Source organism: Ambystoma mexicanum, chromosome 1p (genome assembly GCF_040938575.1).
Source record: "Ambystoma mexicanum isolate Mex_15411 chromosome 1p, UKY_AmexF1_1, whole genome shotgun sequence".
Classification (NCBI taxonomy): domain Eukaryota; kingdom Metazoa; phylum Chordata; class Amphibia; order Caudata; family Ambystomatidae; genus Ambystoma; species Ambystoma mexicanum.
Genome location: NC_090921.1, coordinates 1506779279 through 1506783864, shown reverse-complemented (window position 1 = coordinate 1506783864; position 4586 = coordinate 1506779279). Strand labels below are relative to the sequence as shown.

The 4586-nt window shown below is 58.7% G+C and overlaps 1 non-coding gene across 1 annotated transcript; it reads right to left on the bottom strand.

Moving 5' to 3' along the window:
* Positions 1 to 2296: 2296 nt before the first annotated feature.
* On the bottom strand, positions 2297 to 2447 carry LOC138466699 (5.8S ribosomal RNA). Its single transcript, XR_011267987.1, has one exon. It is a non-coding gene; the product is annotated as a 5.8S ribosomal RNA (ribosomal RNA).
* Between the last annotated feature and the right edge of the window lie 2139 nt (positions 2448 to 4586).

The following is a 4586-nucleotide window of genomic DNA, read 5'->3' as shown; positions in this document are numbered from 1 at the left end:
CCGACTTCCTGTCGATCGGCTGAGGGCAATGGAGGCCATAGCCCATCCCTTCCGAACGGCACTCGACCATCTCTTAGGACTGACTGACCCATGTTCAACCTCTGTTCACATGGAACCCTTCTCCACTTCATCCTTCAAAGTTCTCGTTTTAATATTTGCTACTACAACCAAGATCTGCACCTGCGGCGGCTCCACGCGGGCCCTCGCGCCGGGCTTCTGTGCGTACTGCAGCAACCCTCCTACTCGCCTGACTTGGCCCCCGCGGCTCTCAACGCCGGCCTGGTATGGGCCTGATGCTCCAGGGCCATCCATTTTCAGGGCTAGTTGATTCGACAGGTGAGTTGTTACACACTCCTTAGCGGATTCCGACTACCATGGCCACCATCCTGCTGTCTATATCAACCAACACCGTTTCTGGGGACTCATAAGCATCTGCATCATGCGCCTTAACCCGGGTGCGGTTCATCCCGCAGCGCCTGTTCTGCTTACCAAAAGTTGCCCACTGAGCACTTTCATACAATACCCGGCTCCACGCCAGCAAGCCGGGCTTCATACCCATTTAAAGTTTGAGAGCAGATTGAGATAATTTTGGCCCCAAGACCTCTAATCATTCGCTTTGCTAGATAAAACTAGGGTTTCCGTGCGCCAGCTATCCTGAGTGAAACTTCGGAGAGAACCAGCTACTATATCATTCGATTAGTCTTTTGCCCCTATACCCAGGTCGGATGACCGATTTACACATCAGACCGCTACGGACCTCCACCAGGCCGAATTCACCATCTTTCGGGTCCTATCACACACGCTCATGCATCATCTCTCTGACAGAGCGGGCGAGACGGGTCGGTGGAGGGCCCACCGCGACAGGATGCCACTGCAATCGCCGGGCACCGGCCCTCAACATCATTACATCACAGGGTTTCATTCATCCCTCTGACTCGGGCAGGCGTTATACTCTTAGTGTTTCCAGACAGGTCGGGTGGTTAACCGACATCACCTCAGACCCCTGGTGCCCTTTGTGGGCCTCCCCGCCCGGCAGCACAACGTGGTTGGGGCGTATTGAGGGCAGTCCACCACAGTCACATCGGGAGCCCCGTCTCCCGTGGCCACTCTAGCAACCCCCAAGAGGGGCCAGGACAGTTGCCGGATAAGGGCCCGGTGGCGGTCTATCTCCCTCAGCCCCGTGGACACAGCAAAACTGCTGTCAGGGGGCTGTAACACTCTGCTGGAGCAGAGAGCCACCTGCCCCCTCGGGCCTTCCCAGCCGGTCGTGTTGCACCGATACAGAGGAAATGCGCCCTGCTGGGGCTGGATGTGCCCGGGCCGCAGACCTGCAAGGGCCTCCACCGTTCCAGGTGACCAACCTGCCTGCCGTGTTGAATCCTGTGGGTGGACTGCACAGACCCCACTAGTTTACCGCTCAACTGTTTCACACCCTCTTGAACTCTCTTCAACTTTCCCTTACGGTACTTGTTGGCCACCAGTCCTGCGCCCGTATTTAGCCTTAGAGTTTACCACACGCTTTGGGCTGCATTCCCAAGCAACCTGACTCCAAGAAGACCTGATCCAGGTGTGCAAGAGGCCGCTATCGGCCTAACGCCATCCGCGTGGGGAGACTCGATCAGAAGCACTTGAGCCCCCTGAGCGATGCCGGGGAGTCGGTCTTCTGTACGCCACATTTCCCACGCCTGCTGCTGAATGGGGATTCGGCGCTGGGCTCTTCCCTTTTCACTGGCCTTTACTGAGGGAATCTTGGTTAGTTCCTTTTCCTCTGCTTAGTAATATGCTTAAATTCAGCAGGTCACCACGTCTGATCTGAGGCCGTGGTCGGGGAGCACAAAGCTCAGGTCAGCTGGCCTCGGGCCCGTACAGGGGGTTGCCCCAGCCCTTGGCGTAGGCGAGTGTATTCTGTCCCAATCTGTGACCGAAGCCCACATGGTCACGAGGTCCGCGCTACATGGTCATCCTGCGCCGGCAGCCGTGGGACACCAAACACAGCCACCCACACAGCACGGCCAGGTGCCCCGGGGTGGGGTGAAGGTGCGCCAGGCTTTTTTAAAGCCTGCTGCCGCCGCCACCACATCCAGGGGGCGTCGGCCACCCGGCCCTCCCGAAACCAGCATGAGGAGGGGAAACTGGGGAAGCCAGGACGCGTCGCCAATGAGCTTGCGCGCCAGATCCAAGGATCCAGTGACGGTGCTGATCGGGGTCTGACCTTAGGGGGATGAATGGAATGGGGTCCCTGCTACAGCCCCAGCCACGACCCTGGGAGTGAACCCCGGGACGATTCATGTACAAGCGACCCTCAGACAGGCGTAGTCCCGGGAAAAACTCAGGGCCACATGGTGCGTTCGACGTGTTGATCAATGTGTCCTGCAATTCACACTAATTCTCGCAGCTAGCTGCGTTCTTCATCGATGCACGAGTCGAGTGATCCACCGCCAAGAGCCACAGGCAACTTTTTTTGTCCTAGACATCGGCCTGACCCTACCGGTGCAGGAGAGGTTGGGGGAGGCAGCGCTGGCGGTGGCAGGACAGCCCAGCTCCCTGTCTAGCTCGGCCGAAACCATTGTGGTTTTAAAAAGAAAAAATAAATAATAATAATCCAGGTGCTCAGCCTGACCGCCAGCTGCAGCAGCACAGCGCTTCCCAGGGGGATGGAGGTAGGCCGCTCTGCCACCTGCCCACACGGCCCGATCCACTCATCCTTCCCCGACCCCCTTCCCTTTTGAGAGGGGGGGCTGGGAGATGGACAACGAGGCAGGCCAGAGACAGCACAGACAGGGGGTCGGGTGGGACCACTAGAGTCTTCAAACCCCAGCCCGGCTGCATAGGGCCCAGCTCCAGGTACCTGGGCAAGAGGGAAGGTCACCCACTGTGCCAGCGGGCCTGGACATTGCTCACACACAAATGTGGGCGGCTGGAACCTTGGCGCCCACCGTCATGTGAGCCAGCTGCACCATGGCTCAGGGCTCATGCCTGGCATGCCGGGCGCCTGTCTGCCTGGGGAGGCACCCCTCGAGAGCAGTCAGGTTTCCCTCGACTCCCGGCTGCCCCCACTCAGGGCTTCCCTGGTGACCAGGGTGTGCCCACCAATGCCCAGCGGCTGCCAGGTCAGAGAGAGGAGTGTGCGCCTCCGGCCAGCGCAGATGCGGGCTCAGTGAGGAGAGGGGGCTGGTTGACACGCGCACCGGACCGCTCTGCGAGAGGTGCCCCGGGCTGTGGGTGTGCACTTCAGGGATGCAACCGAGGTCGGGCCCACGGCTCTCCCTCCTGCTGCTCCGCTGTTAATGATCCTTTATGCCCCCACCCACAAGCAGAAACCATTCACACTCAAACGCCCCATTTCTCCTTCCAAACACGTTCCAGATTCAAATGCCACCTCCCTCCTGACCTACATGCCACCATCCCTCCATCCGAACCCACACAAAGACACCAACATCCGTCCCTCCATACCTACACCAAGATGCTCCACCCCTCAGAGCCACACCCATATGCTTCATCTCTACCTCCACACTCAGATGGCGCCATTCGCCCTCTCTCTATGCCCACACCCGATTACCCCATCCCTTCGACACACACATGCTCCCACCACTCCAATAAACCAACATCCTTCTCTCCAGACAAACATACCCCATATCCCTCCATTCACACCCAGATGCCCCCTTCCTTCCCACCAGAGCGCTCCAGCCCTGACCCACATGCTCCACCATTCCCTGACATGCCCCCATTATATGCCCTGTCCCTCTATTCCAGATCAACAATGCCCCCTCCGATCCAGACGCCACAATGCCCAATCCCTTCCTCAAGACCCATACCATGATGGCCCATGCTCCCTCCACACAGAAAGATGCCCCTATCCGTCCTCCGACCAATGAGCCACAATCCTTCCCTCCAGAGCTACACCAAGATGCCCCGTCCAACTTCCTAACCCACACCTAGATGACCCATGCTACCCACCAGACCCACTGTACCCCATCTCTCCCTCCAGAAACACACCCATGTGCACCAACCCTCCGCCAAGATCCACACCAATGTGCCCGACCACCTCCCTCCAGAGCCACACCAATGTGCCCCCACCACCTCCCTCCAGAGCCACAACAAAATGCCCCGTCCCACTTCCCAACCCACACCTAGATGACCCATGCCACCCTCCAGACACACTGTGCCCCATCTCTCCCTCCAGAAACACTCCCATGTGCACCATCCCTCCACCCAGATCCACACAAATGTGCCCCCACCACCTCCCTCCAGAGCCACACCAAGATGCCCCGTCCAACTTCCTAACCCAGACCTAGATGACCCATGCTACCCACCAGACCCACTGTTCCCCATCTCTCCCTCCAGAAACATACCCATGTGCACAATCCTTCCGCCAAGATCCACACCAATGTGCCCCACCACCTCCCTCCAGAGCCACACCAATGTGCCCCCACCACCTCCCTCCAGAGCCACACCAAAATGCCCCGATCCACTTCCCAACCCACACCTAGATGACCCATGCCACCCTCCAGACACACTGTTCCCCCATCTCTCCCTCCAGAAACACACCCATGTGCACCATCCCTCCGCCAAGATCCACACCAATG